A 20,531-nucleotide genomic window follows, 5' to 3' on the forward strand; every position below is an offset into this window, starting at 1 on the left:
CTTTTATCCATGTGCGTATTTTAGTTCACAGGACATGCGTGAAACTGCAATAAATTCAAGAAAATCATGTTTGAAAACAATCAATACTTTTACCAGCTATCTCAAACTCAACATTCAAACATCTTACTAATATTAATACAACATTAACCTGATTATAACATATCGTTAATTAATTAAAAACAGCTATTAAACAAGAGTTACAGAATAAACGAGCTGATCTATTAACCTTAATTGTACAATCTTACTGACGTAATTAAATAATAATCAATTTTATATTAAAGCGTGAAATGAAACGCAGATGTCACAGTTTTTACTCGTTGTGACATCGGTTTGAAAATTGAGATTACTTTTGAGTTTACAACTTCTATTTGACTAGCAGTCTCGGCTTCTCATGTTGCCGTTGGTGAGATTTAAAGGTTTTAAATCATTAGCAAGGATACATATATTCAAGTACAATTCTGGTAAAGTAACTTATATTTTGCAAAGTTTGCCATAAATTGGTTGGTAGCCTCGCGCATGGACACTTACATTTTTTTCATACATTTTGAAATAGGTAGTCGAAAGCTACTTACTCTAAGAAACCTGTAGTTGATAGTGCAATTTAAACTGCCCTTAGCCCTATTGCTACACTATATCAGTCATCGCTTTAATCTCAATAGCTTCCGCAAGTGGCTTCACTCGCGTCCTGTAAAAACTACTTCATGTACCCGGATACCTTTGAAAAAATAGCCGTCTAATCGGATCAATTTATCCCAATCCTAAGATAATCGCGTTCAAAAATCAGACAATAAACTCTCCAGCTTTATAATATTAATTATAGATGATATTACATCACTCTCTAAGGCCGTTTTAACATCACAATATGAAAAACCAAGTAGATACATGCCCATGACATCACCGCAGATGATCATTATAAAAAAAAACAACAACCACAGATTATCAAGGATTCTTTATGCACGATGCGGAATTAAAAAAAACCCGTGTGTTGGACACGCCCTATGTTTTACCTGAATACGTACGTAAACGTAGGAACCAAGGAAATAAACAAATATCACTCTTAGAATAATAGGATTTTAGAAAAATTACATATTATGCATTTATCATTCTGAAGAAACATTACACGTAACTTAGGTCAACAAAAATGTTAAGAATAAGATATTGCAAGCTTCTGCAAGCGGTTTCAGCCGCGTCCCGTGGAAACTATTTCTCAGACCCAGATAAAAAGAACCTAACCTTCATTAAAAATTAAAAAAAAAGAACCTAACCTTTTTCAATAAACAGGCTACCCAAAACTATAGCATTTTTTGTAATCGGACCATAAATGTATAAGATTAGCGCGGATGAGAACTATCGGTTCAGTAAATAACTATTCATCATCTGCTTAGCCTTTTCCTTTAAATAACTACTATTGCAATAAAATTGTCTAATGTTATGGCCCAGAAGCTTGTAGTTTGAGTATAACTGGAGTCAACGAAGTGTTTCCAACCTACTCACAGCTGTGTTTTTGTTTATACATGACTCACATGACAACACAAACCGCAAACACATTGTACCTATACAATGTGTTCTTGGCGTGTTGTACTATACGTTTGACTCCAGTCATATATACAAGGTTCTTGGTCACATTCCCATAATAATGGCGTCCACGGCTGATTTTGGCCGCAGCGACTGTTCTCATATAACGAGATCAGCCAGCTGCGCAGGACATATAGTGCACGAGCATTTGCGCAGACACAGGTGCACTCACTATTCCTTCACTCTCGTAGCCCGATGGACGATCCGACACGACCGGAAAGAGATCAGGCGCAGGACCGACATTAACGAGCTCTCCGATGCACGGGTGAATCAATCACAAACTTCCAGGCTCCGGGCTGCTTTGTGAAAGTCTTCTAAATCCCACAAAGCAATTTCGGCCCGACCCGGGAATCGAACCCGAGACCTCGTGATCAGCAGACGCGCTTGCGAACAACGAGGCAGTTAGGCAGTTTAGACATTCCCATAGACACGTAGAAGACTTGCAACACCAAATTGGTCACATTTCTTTGAATTTTTTTTCCCTCAATTTCATAAAATTGCAAGCAAATTCAAGGACAGAAAGACGTACGTATGTATATTCTCTATTAAAAAATACTTTATAAAGATAATCTTCCCAAGCAGTTACTTCACCGACTGCATTAAGTTGCAACATTGAACAATTACCTGCGAGTTTTCGGAAACTGCTGGCTACGTGAAGTGTTGCAACTGCATGCTTGAGTTTTAATTGATAATTGCTTACTTTAATAACATTGCTTAATCAAGCTAGAGTTCTTTGCGATCATTCTGTACATGAAAACGTTTAAAAAATAAATAACTTACACAAAAGAGGTAGAAAGATAGATAGTTAAAGTAGGTGACATAATGGGCGGTTTTATCGCTAAGAGCGATCTCTTCCAGACAACCTTAGGATGGATTGAAACGACAAGGAAAAGATTATATGGTAGGCAGTTAAGTAGATTTTTCTAAAACGATAAAGTATCGTTGATAGAACACGACAGGGATGTCCCTGTTTGTTATTTTATCCAAGACTATCGTTTTCCTGTGATTTTACCCGCGTCCCCCTGCGAACTACTAGTACTCAAGAAAGCGTAGATTTCCGACTGCGAATTTTTCAAATCCATTCAGCTGTTTCGGAGCCTTCGGGGTACAAACAAACAGTAAAATGTTTCGTCTTTACTATATTAGTACAGATAATATTATAAATAGAAAGAGAATAATTCCCTAAGGAACTTGTTTTCAATTAACTTTGCAGCCAGTAACTCCAATTCTAGACCATTGCCATTCAGCATATTCTAGCCATTTTCAATAGTAGATCCCTATTTACAAAAATACTGCTATCTACCAAATCATCTTTCGAATTCTATCAAAGGTCAATGTCATTTAATAAACATAACTCTACCTTAGTCCCTTGTGATAAGGGTCAATATTAATCACACTTCAACTGCACTTACTACCTTTCACAATTAAAACCTAAAGGCTAGCTTGAAATTAAAAATATCTACGTGCAGTAAAAACTCAAAATCTACGCCTACATTTGACGACAACCTTAACTTTATTGACATAAGGTTCACATTCGCTTGACACACATTCCTAAAGCTAAGCTACCTAAGCTTGCTACGTGTATAAACTTTAGTGCTATAGAATTAAGGGTGAGTATCGCTTGGTGATAAAGGTAGGCTGTATCTAGAACAGTTGGCCGCCGCATTCCTAGGCTAGTTGTGTGACATTAGCATTATCGAACTGTTTTGATACTTGCGTATTGAGAATCGTGTACTAGAGTTTGTAATGGCGGAAGGTTGAGAAATGAAATTGTGAATGACTTGGTTTCTGAATAAGTTGGTTGTGTTTTGCGTATTTTATACTAAGAATTGTTATTTTGTGGAATGGTTGTCAAATGGGAGCATTAAATGAGACATTTATGGTCTTGCTACAAAAACTTAAACATGCGTCAAACACTTGTCTAAAAAAAGTGTGGCTGCAAAATGGACCTTATTTCAACGTCATAATCTGAATTTTTTTAGACAAGTGTTAAACTTACGTTTAAAAGTTTTTGTGGTACGACGGTTACAGTTAAGGAAACTATCGGAAAAATCGAGAAAATATTGTAAATGGCAACCAGAATTGTAAACCTTGACTTTACAAAAACTTTCAAAGATTCATTTAAGTTCATGTCCATAAAATTTATTGCTTTCCCTACTGTATTGTACGGCGTGAAAATAAAAACTTATCCTAACGCCGGCTCCACACGTTGGCCCCAACGCTCGTCCCAACGCTATTCGTCCAACGTGTGGATCGAGAAAATGGCGTTGGCCCCAACGTTGGGGCGAGCGTTGGTATTTGGCCGTCTCGTGTCGGTTTCATCAAAGGAATCTGCGCGCCAACGTTGGCGATCTGTCCACACGTTGGCGCTTTGCTCAGTTCTGCCACAACACGCAGCGAGTGCGTACGTCGAGTAAAAATGGCATCCTCGTCTAGCAAATCGCTACCGGCATGGACGATTCCGTGTTTTATGATGTGTCGTCATCCACCATCTTCATTGACGCGGTTTTTTATTTTTTCTCAGCAACAAATATAAATTTGCACTCATCAGAACAAACGCGTTGAGAGCAGTTTCGATTTCCGTATCGGATATCTTTACATTGGCCCTGACGGGACAGAACTAAGTTATTGGCCAACGTGTGGACGCCTCACCGAGTTTACGGTCCAACGTTGGAACGAGCGTTGGGGCCAACGTGTGGAGCCGGCCTAATAACAATTTACAGAATGCGTATTATCTCCCAAAAGGAAAGATATTACTAAAGAATAAAGATATTTCTCACAAATTCCAACCGATTCAAGGTTACCCACAAACGCTTTCAATGCAAATGTCTCATTTCTACGTTTCTACGACCTTTGAGTGAAACACGCTATTTTCTGGTAGATTAGGCACGTAGGTATAAATACATAACTTCGAACCGATTAGCTCGCAATAATTATTGTCTATGATGACTGCCTTCCGATAGTGGTGCAATGTTCCCGGATTTTATAAGTCAGTAATGATATTGTAATGAGGTTGCGAAGGATTGGAATTAGAAAACGTTTGGTAAATAGTGTTTAAGTTTACTTTAACATTAATTCGTTAATTCCCCGTTTTGTACGTTTACAATAGTTAATAGTTTTATCAATCCGTCATCATGGGCATCGTCATCCTCCGAGCCTTGTTTCCCGACTATGTTGGGGTCGGCTTCCAGTTTAACCGGATTCAGCTGAGTACCAGTGCTTTACAAGAAGCGACTGCCTATCTGACCTCCTCAACCCAGTTACCCGGGCAACCTAATACCCCTTAGTTAGACTGGTCAGACTTACTGGCTTCTGACTACCCGTAACGACTGTCAAGAATGTTCAATGACAGCCGGGACCTACAGTTTAACGTGACGTCCGGTACAAAGTCATTGGTGTCTAAGATATACTTGAAAATACATACAAACTTATAAAAGTCGCAAGATTATTTTCTAGTTACGAAAGAAATCTGTTTAGAAATATAATACATTCCTAAACGCAGATAGATAATATAATTGTTCCTCTCTTCTAAGTTAAGTACTACAAGTTTTTCCCATCAGGATCTATAATCTTAAGCTATAACTTCGTCTAACCACCTTCCATACTATAATCTTGGACTGCTGCTTAGAAAATTAGTACCATCAGTGGATTATTAACAAGTTCTGAGAAAACGCAGGATTATATTCAAAAGCAGATGTTGATTGCTTGTACTTAGCAAGTTTTTAACAATTTAATATTGGAAAACATTTACTTCAAATAATTCGATAACATTACTTTATTAATTAAAATCAAGTCATGGGGTCATCTTGACTTGATTTTGACTTTGATGTGATTTTAAGACTTCTGTATTTACCCATATTTGCAAAATAAAATTCTATTCTATTCTATTCTGACGACTGCAAGCGCTTTAGTGTTAAAAATAAGTTTTAAGTCAAAAATTACAAGTCAAACTTTCAAATACTAACGGCCAGTTTCTTCATCAAAAGTTAAAGTTAAAGTAATGTCTAAAGTTAAAGTAACGGTCAAATTCGTTTTTTCAAGGCTAAAGTGACAGCAAAATTCATAGAAAAATTGTATTTAACCGTTACTTTTACTTTAGACATTACTTTGACTTTTACTTTGGCTTTAACTTTTGATGAAGAATCTGGCTGTTAAACGCAATGAACTAAAGTTACAATTAACTAAGAAAAACTTAACTAGAAGTTAAAATAAACCAGCTGTTAACACCCAGATAGTCTATACTTATATCTGTAGCACGTATGTAGCGCATACCAGCGCATTGCGCAACTACGCATGCGCGAACCATTGCGCTTGCGACGCGAAAGATAAACTAAACGCCATCTTGGATTTTCAACCTTATACTTAGAAATATAAGGTTGATTTTACTACAAAGATGTAAAACTTATGAATAAGCAATATCTTGATGAATGTGGATAGTGTATACTTAAATGGAGTAATAGTTTTTTTCTTTTCCTTAATAAAAATTATAATTTTAATGTTGTGTTACGTTATTTTTGTATGTTTGTAAGCGTTTTTTCTAACGTTTTGATAGTGATGCAGCTAATTTCAATTTTATTTTATGTTCTTATTGTGTAGCCGTGACAATGACAAGCCAATTACAGAGTAAAATGAAAAGTGATAGTGAAAGAAAATACACCTATGTTAAAAAGAATCAAAATTTCGATTTTGAAAAAACCCACTAATTACCTACAAGTCCTGTGCTAATAAAAACAATTAAGTACTGTAATAACTTAACAAACCAGACACAAATAGTTTGTCAAACGATGACGCAGCATAAGCGAAGCGAAGGTTCGAGTCCCGTAAAATGAAAGTGCCATTAATATGACAAGAGGTTTCACATTTTCTTTCAAAATAGGAAACCTTGTAATATTTAAATTATCCTCCTTATGACAAAAATAAAAGTAAATAAGCAACAAGGCGTCTTCGAGTAATCGGTGAACATACATATGTAAAAAAAGATCTCGACGAATTGAGAACCTCCTCCTTTTTGGGAAGTCCGGTTAAAATGACAACAACAAAATATTTTGAAAACAATAGTTTTGGAGTGTGTGCCTATATACGTATTATGCAAGTTAATAGAATAAAATAAACCAATGTGAAAAAAGAAATAAAAAAACCCACTAATTACAAATACATACTTATAAGTATATTTAACACAATTAAGTACTGCAATAACTTAACAAACCAGACACAAATAGTTTGTCAAGCGATGACGCAGCACATCAAAGCTGCGGTTTCACAAGAGCGCGGGTTCGAGTCCCGTTAGCGAGACAGCGACGGAACGTGATCGAGGCGTTTCCTTATCTTCACGGCTGTTGTGACAGATGTTGGCTAACTGATCGTTTTATAACTATCAGTTAGTCTTAATACTGATATTACAATGAGGATTTTTCATTTTCTTTGGCTCTGAAACTACTTAATCGTTCTAAAACATTATTTTACTGTTGAAAAGCTACACTGTAACTATTACCTAAAGTTGTCTGGAAGAGACCGCTCTAAGCGATAAAACCGCCCATTATGTCACCTACTTTAATTAGACCAAAAATGTAAAAAATGGTGTACCTAATAAAGTATATCTATCTACATATCTCCGGTTTTATTTTATCCCCTATCAAAGAAATAAATAGATGCAATAGAGGAGTATTTCATCATCAGCCTTTTTATCTTCCCACTGCTGGGCACAGGCCTCCTCTCACACAGTAAACGTAAATTGTGTACGGGAAGTCTTTATTGGGCAAAAATCAATTCATTTAGTTAGACCTACACGTAGTTTACATAAAACTCATTGTAACCATAATTCCTTTATTGCTACAGCATTATTTATTCTAGTCAGTTAAAAGAAAAATAAATCGAAAGTAAAATCACACAGCAAGGCTATTTAATGACACACATAAAAACTATTTACGTACCATAAACTATACATCTAAAACCAAAATGGCGGAACAAAATTCGTGTAAAACGCGCCAAGTTTCCAAAGAAATCGTCGTTAAACTTTTATAACTGGTTGTTATGTAAATAAAAAAAAGTACTGAAGTATCTTGAACACGGTTTTTGAAGTTGTTATGTACTTTCGAAATTTTTTAGCCGTCCATCTTCTGTGTTAATGGGTAAAACTAGTTTTCCCTCTACACACTTACGTTCGTTCACACGGAGGTAACGTGTAGTTTGAAATTTTTTAATACTTTTGTATACATAAAGTTTAGTATGGTATGTTATTTATCAAAATAGCTTTGTAAAATCATAAGGGGTTTTATAATTGAAAACATTGTGAAATAATATTACTTTTACGCATATTTAGAAATCATAATCTGCCGAGCCTTTTCCACCAGATACAGCTGAGTACCAGTGTATTACAAGGAGCGACTGCCTATCTAACCTCCACAACCCAGTTACCCGGGCAACCCAATACCCCTTAGTAAGACTGGGTTGCTAAACACATATGTATCGTGATATATATATTTAGAAATATACAATAGAATATTCAAAAACATCCGCATTTTTGTCACATTCTTAAAATTAACAATAACATTTAAATAAAATCTTTTATTATAAGATTATACAAGAGCTCGTCAACTTGATCTGAATATTAGTAGATTTAGTATAATATGTTTCTCTATATGGTAATATTATGTAATGCTTGTTCTTGATATCTAACACTGACTTTGGCCTTGCTATGTTATACTTTGTTTATATTATAGTTACATTTTATAAAGTTAAATAGGTACCTATCTACGTATTTCAGTACATTATTAAGTATTTTCAATAGTGAAAGTGGTCAGAATTCACTTCTAGACCAAAACGGAAAGAAAGTGAAATTCATTTGTTTGTAGGTGTTAATATTTTGGAAGTATAAAAGCAATTTAAATTATCCAATAAAATAGTATGTCTTGTGTTATTATCTATCCTATGGACACTGATCTGGGAAAGAACTATTGCGTGAACCCAAATAAAAAATAGCCTTTATCCTTCCTAGATAAATGGACTACCTAACACTGTATGTTTTTTTTTTTATCGTACCAGTAATTTGCAAGTTTAACGCGTTCAAACAAACGAACAAACTTTGATGCCTTATGAATTTTCTAAAAATGTTGTTTAAGACAAAATTAAAAGTGTTGTGAATTTGTCAAAACATAGCTTTTCAACATTATTAATTATTTAATAGCTTATTATATAAAGTAAGTATCTCTATGTTATTAAAAAAAAACTGTCTACAAGCCACGAGGTGTCATGAACTAACAGACTGACACACTAAACAATTCCCAGCCTGTGAGCGAACGATTGTAGCCACGTTACAAGGAAAACGCGAAGTTAATCACAGCTCAGTCAGCTGTTAAACAATGCGGTTCAAACGCACCGCTATATTGATTGGCCTTAGGTTATAGGGGTGACAAAGAGACAAAATACCGACTTGAAGAAAAAGAGGTTTACCGACTTCAGAAAAAGGAATCAATTGCAATACAGGTATTTTAATGACCGAAAAACAGTGAGTTTGATGAATTTCAGCAGGTTTAAACGATATGTGAGAATTTCCTGTAACTTAAAAAACATGAAGTGTAATTTAAATTTAAGATTTAAAATAGTTTCAAAGTTCTCAAACTGTTGAATCGTTTTAGAGATATGTGAACCAAATGCCAAGACACAACAAGTAACAGAATTCTACTTCTATTAGATATCCGCTAATTCTATGCACTTCCTTATTATAACACCATTGAGTAGAAAAAAAACCGTTGATAACTTCATGGAATAGAAAAAAGTTGTAAACAAAAATGCGCGCAGGTAGCAAGTTTTACAAAGAAGAGAGATAAGTTAAATAGGGTGAGTTTCGTGACAGGTAAATGTTTATTATGTAAAAGTAAACCACCGGTTAACTGCCGCTTTTAACACCCATAGCAGGTACATTCAGGTAAGATTTTTTGCTAGAAAACCGTACTTTTGATGTTTACGTAAAGTACGGTGAGGTAGGTACCTACTCTTATTTGGCGATTTTACTGAGAGCAACAGGTATCTTTAATTTGTCTGTCTCGCTCGTGTGACTGTTGATCATACATTTTTGAGTTCAATGTAATTTAACTGAGCCAGCTCTCGCTGTGGCGGCATATTGGGCTGACATAGTGTAGTCTCACTATACATATGACATGTCATCGACACGAAAGAAGAAGAAGAAGAACTGAGGCTTTTACTTAACAGCCACGTAATTTACGCCCAGCTTATGTTAAGAAGCACCTATTGGACTTAACATATTGGATATAACTGCCAAAAGTGGAGACTTAGGTGTACAAAACGACTAAGAAATCAAGGCCAAATTCTGTATATGTATTTCAGCTCAAAACCTAATTATTCCATTAAAAATAACGTGTCAACCCTAAGTATCGATTGACACGACATTCCGTTACTAATTGAGGGACAACGCGAAAGTTACGCACATTTGTTTTATAGAACAGACAGTCGCATGCTAATAACATACTATATATACCATTAATATGACTTCTAACAGTACTCGCATACTGCAAACTTTTAGTCGGCCGATAGTTTGTTTGGGCTCGTAAACCAGTTTGAAGATGAATGGTAGTACTCACATTATAAAGATCGGGTCAGCCGGTATCAGACCAACTGAAAACTTTGATTGGAATCAAGATTTTCTTTAAAGAAAAGTAAATAATTATCGGGTCAACATATAGGTACATGGATAAATAGCTAGTTGGACCGATGGATGCAAAAATATTCCTTTAAGAAAATCGTGAATTCAATCAAAGTACCAAAGATACCGGCTAAATACCTGATCTTTGTAATGTGCGTACTACCATTCATCTTCATACTGATTTATGAGCCCAAACAAACTATCGGCCGACTAAAAGTTTGCAGTGTGTTCTCTTAATGTGACTTCTAACAATTCTAACTGTATCACAAACCTCTGATTTACTAGATTAATTGGCTGTGACAAGGTCTTATTGTAGGCCATAGAGTTTTTCTACGAGGTTTTTTATGACCGGTAATAGACAACTGGTTTTTGTTTATGGTCGTCGGTTGGCGATCTCTTTTTGAAAATGGTCGCTAATTGTTACATATTTTTGAGTTTTAGTAGTTGCGAAGAAAGTTATGGACTTTCGAATTTTATGGGTACTTGTTTCATCATGTAACTAGCTTTTTCTCAGCTATGTGAATGAAACTGAGTATCAAATAGATAGTTATTTACCAGCTTTTTCTCAAATGAGTATGTTTGATGAAGCTAAGTATCAATGTTTTTCACTACTGCCTATCTTACTTTCATAACCTGATTATTGATATATTATATCTTGGTAAGACTGATTGTCATTTGTTTGGCCTTCTAACTTAGAATTACTGTCAAATATCTACCATACATATAAGTAACAGTGAAACAAACAGGGATAATAACAAATCTTTACCCATAACATACTTCAAAATATACTCAATACATAGGTTTATATATAAACGCTACTATAATATGTAATTACATAATTATTTTGCAATAAACAATACATTATTTAATATTAATAATTCTGCACTAAATGATTACTAACTAACAATAATAATAACATGCAACTTTTATTAAAACTCGATTAAAAGAAATACTTAACACCCAATTGGAATTGCGGAAACGTTAAAAACACTTTAGAAGGCATTGTTATTTACTTTACTCGGCGTTCGGCAATTACGGCGGGCCAGCCAAGCGAGACCGGGTGAAAAACAATAGCTTGTTATATTGGTAATAACTCTCGATGCAGACAATTATGTTTGAACAATGACCTACTTAGTTTTAGAGTATTTTGTTTTATTTTCGGTTATGAGAATAGGAAACAAGTAAATCCTTATTCCTTTTTTTCAACCGATTTTATAAAAGAAGGTTCTCATTCGTCGGAATCATTTCGTCATTTTGTTTGTTTGTTTGTTTCAACTTCGCCGAAGTATTTTGGGATATACATACATATAGTAGTTTTTATTAAAAACAATACTTGAAAGGGCCTCCAGGAACCATCCATCCTAAGGAACTCTGTCCATCTGTCTGTCAAGCTGTCACGCTAAAACTACTGAACCGATTTCAATGATAAACTGTATGAAAATAAAAGGTACATAGATAATCCATAGCCTGGATATATTAAGCTACTTTTAACACAGTTGCAGATCTCAGTGGTTATTTCAAAACTTGTGTGAAACAGCTAGCAGAATTCGATTAGCTGAAAATACGAATTCCTGAATTTGTAAAAACCAATTCGATATTCTCGCTCAAGTAACGTTGCAAAATAAATTATCAAAAAGAAACAAACATACACCGTTCGTACTAAATCACGTACCTATCATATTTTTTAGAGCGCAAAGAAATATGATTTTTGCTTTATTTTCTTACAAGCAGCTGATCAAATAGCCGCAGTTTTTTCTTCACAATCTAGATCAGAATATTGCTTCAGATCTTGGAGCAGCGAACTAAATGGAGACGCCATTGCCTTGCCTTCCCATATGCTAAAAGTACAAGCTGTGAGCATGGTCTAGAGTTCTATTCTCGAGTCGAAAGCGCTTTGTGGGTTTTAGAATTTTTCTCAAAGCAATCCCGGAGTCCAGAAGTTGGCGATTGATACTCCCGTGAACCGCGAAAAGCATAATGTCGATCCTGCGCCTGATCTCTCTCCGGTCGTGTCGGATTGCCGTCCCATCGGGCTATAAGAGTGAAGGAACAGTGAGTGAGTGCACCTGTGTCTGCGCAAGAGCTTGTGCACTATAAGTCCTGCGCAGCTGGCTGATTTCGAAAACAGCATGTCAAATCCAGTAGTTAATTTATCTAAGCTTGAGACTCAAGCTAGTTGGGTCGGAACGAAGTCCGATTATCGCTCTGCACCGAGTAATATCGTAATAACGTGGAGATATGCAACGTTATGCAACGCAGCGAAAGTGATAATTGATGGTTCTGATGCATTCTGTAGTGGCCAATGGACTGCTGTTGTGTGTGAGAAAAAAATAGCAAAGACAGACTTATAGACTTATTGCAATAAGAATAAGAATAATTTATTGTGACAATAATTTGTTTACAGTAGTGTGTATAGAATCCTCTTTAAGACAAGAACAATATGCCTGTAGTAGAAGACTCTGCCCTTTCATATTTGCATAGTGTGATAATTAACACAATTAACTAAGAAAATAATAAAAACACAAAAAATAAAAACTTTAAGGAACAGTTTCAAAAATTTAAAAAGAGAACATAATTCTGTGTGTGTGTGTGTTTGTGAGCAATGCAAGTTTCTTTTGTAGATGATCAAATTGTCAACACCTAGAAGGACAGTTATTTTAACAATATCACGCTTGCTTGAAATAAAATCTTGTTAGGGTGCATCTACACGGTGCAAGTAGCTTGCGCATGTTGAGGCACATGCGCAGGTCATATGCATTTTAAAAACGTGCAGGTCCAGCGACTCGCGCATGTACCAAAGCAAAATACCCACCCGCGTGCTCTTGTCACTTGCGCATGTTAACTTGCTTCAGCTACATGCACCGTGTAGACGCACCCTAAGCTAGAATTTGGTAATTGATGGCTCTGATGCATTCTACAGTGGCCAATGGACTTTACTTGTGTTTGAAAAAAAAAATGGCAAAGACAGACTTATAGACTTAATGCAATAAAGTTTTTTTTTTGTAGATGATCATCAGAAATCGGCTGTCATGGTATGGGTATGAACTGCGGTGGAATGACATCATGTTGTAAGGAAGGTTTTGGGTATAACGGTGGACGGATATAGTGGAAGAGGACGACCAGATAAAAGAGTATGGAAAGAGAAAACTTGCTGCGCAAACCACAAATAAAATTGGGATATTTGTCTTTTTTTTTTGACGTGACAACGTCTTATAAATTGGTTTGCCGGGTGACACTTCAAGAAACTGCGTTACGATCCGCTCACGTTATGCGCTCACAATGAGAGCGAGTGAGAGGCACGCGTCCCTTCCACTCGGGCATGGTTAGCCCGCCTAATAGCGAGAGAGACAGACGTCGTTGTCACGTAAAACTTTCGCTCGTATACCGACTTTACAGGCAACCAATTTTTTTTATCTATATTTTCAATTATCTGAAACATACATACGTCCATATAGAACTAAAGATGAGCACACTGATTTTTTACTCAAAATATACAGAAACACTAGGTATAGTGTTTATTACACACAAATATTTAAAAATTGTATCTAATAGATGAGAAAAAATGCGGCTAAATAAATATTTAATATTATGTAACAATGTATGTATTTGGGATACAAATAATATTTCAGCTGGCTGAACTACACATAGCGAATGTTTTCAAAACATCTGTGTTTGTGAATAACACATATTATGTATGTTATCTTTAGCAAGACTGTATCAATAATACTTTAGTAATACTCTGCTGAAACTAGCGAACAGAAGAATTTGTGGCATTACAATATTTTTATCTCGTGTTATTATCTAGTCATTTCAGAATGATTAAGCCGAAAATCGATCTCAGTGGCGTGCACTTGGAGAGGCCTATGTCCAGCAGTGGACTGCGATAGGCTGATGATGATGATGATGATGAAGGCAACGGTAACATTTTAGTATGTATTTACAACATTTTTGCATTTTTTTCGTAAAGTTCTCGAAGTTTATTATTCTCTTATTAAATAACGTGGAATTGAGTTATTCCCAGTTAATACTTCTGATATTATTCATAATAGTGGAACTTTTATTTATGTTTAGAGGCGCAAATTTTTTTCCTGGTCTGTTAAACCTTTCAGCAATGGTCAATTAATCACATACCAAGAACATTATTAAACATTAAAAAACTACAATTCCCCTATACATATTGCAATTATATCTCTCACCGTACTATAACACCCCTCACTCTTCAATCAAGTATCTTAAAAAAAACCTTCGAACATTGACCGCTCATCCACCGTGGGACCCCTAACACCACACTGCAAATACACTTCATATCACTCTTATTACAAAGGAATAAGGTTCATTTTGCTTTGGCTCGGGTTGGGTGTAAGATGGTAATGTTGACAATAGCAGTCTCACGGGTTAAGTAAAGTAGTGCAGTGTAACTGTGTTGTATGAAGTTGATTAAGTTATTTGGTTTAGGTTTGTATTCACGGTTGTTGCTTTGAGTATGAATTTTGAGGCGTTTTTTTAAAGTATTGTCGTGGTCGTCGTATTTTTCTATTTAATTTTGAAAAAGTTTTTACTGAGTTGACAAGAGAGACATGTTCTCTAAGTAAACACTGGTACTAAGCTGCATACGGTTAGACTGGAAGCCGACCCCAATATAGTTGGGAAAGGACTGACGAACATACAAAATTGTAGTAAAATACAAAACGCTCTAAAATAATTGACACACACTTATCGATACAAAAGACATCAACGCGCGTCCAGGCCACAAAATTATCATTATACCATTTTTAGATTACAAGAAATTACTAAGTTTTAAAGACTTTTTAAAATTTTACCGCGGCGCTAAAGGGCAAATAAAGGGCTCAAGAATTAACATACTGGGTCAGTAAGAGTCTTACACTCCCTCACGCTACACCCACAGCGGGAGCAGTCCTTTGATGATTTCCCAAAAATAAAAGACCAAAAGTAGTACTAAAATTAATAAAATACTGACGAATGTACATTACTATAATAACTTTAAACACACAATAATCATGAAGTCACCGTCCCTGACTCCTGCAGTAATCATTAACATAGCATTCTTCGCAATCATTACTGAGATGACGTGATTAATTGAGGAAAACTAACGTAAATCTGACAACAAGATAAAATATGTTTTATGTTTGTTTGTTGAGGTTGAAACAAGGCTGAAAACGTAAAACTTAGACAAATAGTGACTATGTTCGTGTCTGTGAGTCTAAGAACCCTTTAGAAAAATGCATTTTTAACCGACTTCCCAAAATGATGTTCTCAATTCGGAAGTTTTATTTTTTTGTTCGTTCGCGCAAGTTATCTCAGTCGCTTACTAGAATTAAGCAATTCTTTTTTCGTTACTGTTACACTTTCCAAATGGTTCTATTGTCATCAGGTCCAAAGTACTAGTAATTATTAGAATGGGATTAAAGTTAGACCAAGGTATAAGAACGGACTAGCCATACATTTTCAAAGGTGTATATTTGGTCTAATCTAACTCAATGTTTATAAGTGAGAAATAAGATAATAAGAGGGAAATAGTATAGTTATCGGCATGGATATTGAGCCCTGACCTTCACCTGCGCAGAAGCGATTTACTGCCTTATTGCCTTATGCGTACGGTGCGCAAAACGATCCCCACTCTTCCGCCGAGAGCTCAATATCCGTGCCGGTAACTATACAGTACAAATCAGTATACTATTGACATATTATACAGACCAGGTAAAGTTTCTTATCACGTCTCAGCTAACGTGATGAGCTCATAACTACATTCTTAGTTCTTAGTATTTAGAATATTGCAAAAAAGGATCGGTTTATTATTTCATACCTACGTAGTTTCCATTAGTTTGTTTTTGTCTGAAATAACTTCAAAGCTGCGTCATTTGTGCGATAGAGGACGCAAATTGTAGGTCAATTTATTATTATTTTGAATATAGATTTGACAGACTTAGTCATAGTTAGAAGCCAGAAAGTCTGATAACCAGTCTTATTAAGGAGTACCGGATTGCCAGGGTAACTGGGTTGAGGAGGCTAGATAGGCAGTTGATCCTTGTAAAGCACTGGTACTCAGCTGCAACCGGTTAGACTGGAAGCCGACCCCAACATAGTTGGAAAAATGCTGGGCAGATGAAGATGACAGAAATCAGTACTGCTTTGTATTAAGATAATGAAACAAGGGATTTGACTTATACTAGAAATGCATTCAGTGTCACACTGATCGGATTCCGTGGGTACTTCTGCACACCCGGATAAAAAGGAGCGTATAGTTTAACTCTATAAATGGGATATCTAACACTAAAATAACTTTTCAAATCCGATCAGTAGTTCCTAAGAATAGCACGTTCTAACAAACAAACATACTTCAGCTTTACAATCGGAACAGTGGATCTACTTGTAGATTTCTGAGAAGGCAGGCAAAGCCGCGGGAACTACTATCGAATATAGTTCAATAAACTACAGTTGCGCTAACGACAGCGACTGGTTTGACGACTGCGACTAATCGCTGTTACAGCAGACTTGCGACACGCGACATATCTTCAAGCTGCGACTAGTATATACAGCAGATATTGTGAATTACTGGTTTATTTATTTTGGATCCTTTGAATGTAAAAATAAGTAAAACTCCGAAACAAGAAGTAGGAACATACTTTTTCGGGAAAAGACAAATATTTTTTTACCGATTTCCCAAAAAGAAGTAGATAATCAATTCAACCACGTGTAGCTATATCTTTTTGTCGGAATATTTTTATTGGTAAATATCTATTTTTGTAGGTATAACATTTAAAAATAATAGTAAGAACGAACTACTGCAACACTGTATATTTATAAACTAAACTTGTCTCGATAACACTAACTTTTAAGTATGCAATTTAGATAAGTAATGTACTCTCTATATAGCCTGCTTTTAGACCTCCTAAGATCACTAAGTATGTTATTACAGAACCAAACTTTAATATCTATACATATAATAAAATGATAGGAAAGTGTACTGGAAACTGTACATTGAATACTTTTTTAAAGAATTCTTGGGGGGTGATCCATAATCAATTCTGAACCCAAATATGTAGTTTTTAGAATTTTTGTGTATGTCTGTTTGTCTGTATGTTTGTCCCGGATAAACTCAAAAAGTACTGCATGGATTTAAATCAAACTTTGCATGACTATTACCTGGGGGCCGGTTCAACACATAGGCTATATATTATCACGCTATCACCTACGGGGGTTGAGCAATGTATGATTAAATAAACGAAATTGGAAATTCTATATTGCTCACGCAGACGAAGTCGCGGGCAACAGCTAGTATGCTATAATATTGCATTGTATTGACAGCTCGGTGACGCGACGCGACCTTAACACAAGTACTTACCTTCTCAAACGTACATCTTGAGCAATTTACTACTCGCACGTATAGTAACGAACAGAAATTACATACTTTATTATGACCTCCGAAACGTTACACACTAAATATCATGACCTAGCCCAATGCTCCTTTTTGTTTAACATGAAAACGAACGTTTATTTATACGCTTTCAGCGTAAATGTCGGGTCGTTTTGGATGAAGTTGGACAGCTTAAACCTTCAGAAACGCCAGCTTGAAGCTTCGGCTTTCAGGAACAGTAATTTTATCTTCCTACTCCAATTCTCACTTCCTTTTGGGTCATAAACCAAATATGTATTCTATTACATTTCTGACAATTTAGTACTTTCAATATAATTTTTTTATCCTTGTCACGGCCCCTTTTCGGTTCATTTTTGAGTGCAGTTTATATTATTAATTTTCCCTTAATAGATAAACCTTATTCATTTATCAATTTTCAATGAAAAAATAACAGATAAACCACCGAAAGTGCTCAGAAATTTAATATGATCTTGACCTGTGCATTTCGTAAATAGTCATCAATGAAATAACTACGCATACACGAATAGTTGCTGTTTCAACATAACGTCTGAATACCAGTCTCGTATTTACAAACACATAAAACTTTATTTTTAGAACTGGATGCAGGATTTTTCGAATGCAATATTTACATGATGAATCAATATTGGTGAGAAATACTGGAATTTTATGACCTTTCCCATAGAGGTCAGTGCCTTTTCCCACTGACCTCTATATTTACCACTGGACCGGCTGTTCCGTACGTTTGACAGCAATTTTTTTGTGCCCATTTGAAGCGCCAATATCTTCTAAGCGAGTGTCTACAGAACTAATTTTGACGTATAATTTCAAATGGCTGTGAGAGAAGTGTTTGTTCATTGGTTCACTGTAAAATAATTTTAGTACCACGGACACTCGCTACGTGCTGTTGCGCCAAAATGGCGATTATCAAACGGGCACAAAAGCACGTTGACAACAGCCTGTCCAGTGGCTTTGATTATATATATGTCTAGATGGAGTGTCACCATACAATCCCAACAAAGAAGCAGAGACAAAATTGTTATGCATGTGTGCGTGTAGATGTCATTTTACACTGCGCGTTGACGTAAATAATTATACCAGCTTCTACGATTCTCCCATAAATAATGAAAAAAATAGACTAATTAAATAAGTTTGTATACATAGGGTTATTCGGTTTAACTATAACTTTATAGAAAATTGAACCTTGCTTGGCACTGCTCCTTTTGTAAGTCTTCGTCGCCCTATCTTGTCGACAGTACTCATGTCCTTGCTGTGGAAGTGATCGGAACACACTACGGTATTTTTTGCTGGTGTCCACATCGCATCTCCGCGGCTTTTTTTTAATGCGGTCTGACTCCTAACAATAGGATTACTTGGAATTCTAAAAAAAATTATGTTACGTCGATGACCATAATTTACTAATCAAATAATAGTAGATAATATTTTGGAGAATCAGGAAATGTCCATCCGAGCAATAAAAATAGAAATTATACCTATTATTTTTTTCCGCAGTGCTTAAAAAAATATCCTTTATACATAACATAAACACGTGAAGTTGGGAAAATGAAAAACAGAAACTGGCAACACTGATACAATATGGCGTGATTTAATAAACATAATTACAAAAAACAAATATTTATTTTCTGGGTCGGTTACCGATGATAGGTGATGTTATTGGCACTTTTTAGCCTTCCTTTATAATTCCGGCAGACTTTAATTGCACATGTCGTCATTTTACCTCTGTTATTTGTATTTTAGTTAGCGCGCGTAATACGTTTTGACAGTTAAGCGGCACGATCTGTTCTGATTGACAGGAAAGCTAATGTCGATGAACAGTACATTGACATTTTTTTCCACGCTTGCGCGCACTCGACGCTACATCTAGACATATACCTATATAATCAAAGTCCAGTGGTAAATATAGAGGTCAGTGCCTTTTCCTAACTATACTTTGGGGTCAACTTCCAATCTATCAGGAATCAGCAGAGTACCAGTGTTTTACATAGGGCGACTGCCTATGTGACTCCTCAACCCAGTTACCCGGCTTACCCTTGATGTGGCTCTTTGTCGGACTTTCTGACTACCCGTATCTACTGCCAAAGATGTTCAAATGACAGCCGGAACCTACAAATTTGCTGCGCCTTCTGATCCATGGAGTGACCGCATGAAGCGTTGCTTAACCTTGATCGATCGACCCACATACTTTGGCATTTCATAAGATCTATTTTTCACAATGTTTCTTAGCTTACAAAGTAACAAAAATAAACAAATAGCAAGTTGTTATGAATGATCTCGCTGAAGATTTCAAGAATGAATGTTTCAATCTCTGTAGAAGTTAAAATCCTTACATTGTTTACTGAGTTTGAAATTTTATATTTAACCACGCTAGTTATTGGCTTCTAGAATAATCTGTTAAATACATTTAAATTGCAGGCACGAAGGTCATTTGTAAGACACCTCGGCACACTCGTGATCATTGTAAAAACTATCTTTATTTCAACATGTAGGTAGCCTAGACTTTGTAGCTAAATATATCGTATAGAAACGTATTCTACTCAGATTACATTTGCTATGAAAATGAATCGAAATCATGTTACACCTGAGCAATCTTACTTAGGTACAATTCTTTTCAAACATCCCACATTCAGAGACCCTAAAGTACCGTCTTCATCAAAAACAATTTTGCAAGCAATCGCTCTTGACACGTTAATTACGTACACACACAGCCTCACACACACATACACACATCGATGACGTAACACGGCGGGACCGCGCCGACCCTTTGTTAGCGAATCCACTTCATTATAGAGAAAGCTGCTGCGACCACTCATTTTATTATCTTGACCCTCCGCGTATGGGACCGATTGCCCCATGAATATTTATAGTGGAAGGGTTAAACAGCCA

General features: G+C 35.8%; 1 protein-coding gene across 2 annotated transcripts in view; it reads right to left on the minus strand.

Moving 5' to 3' along the window:
* The window catches only part of LOC110373667 (serine/arginine repetitive matrix protein 1), a 42,391-nt gene that overhangs the window by 20,311 nt on the left and 1,549 nt on the right, over nucleotides 1-20,531 (minus strand). The window lies entirely within an intron of this gene.

Source organism: Helicoverpa armigera, chromosome 22 (assembly GCF_030705265.1).
Source record: "Helicoverpa armigera isolate CAAS_96S chromosome 22, ASM3070526v1, whole genome shotgun sequence".
Classification (NCBI taxonomy): domain Eukaryota; kingdom Metazoa; phylum Arthropoda; class Insecta; order Lepidoptera; family Noctuidae; genus Helicoverpa; species Helicoverpa armigera.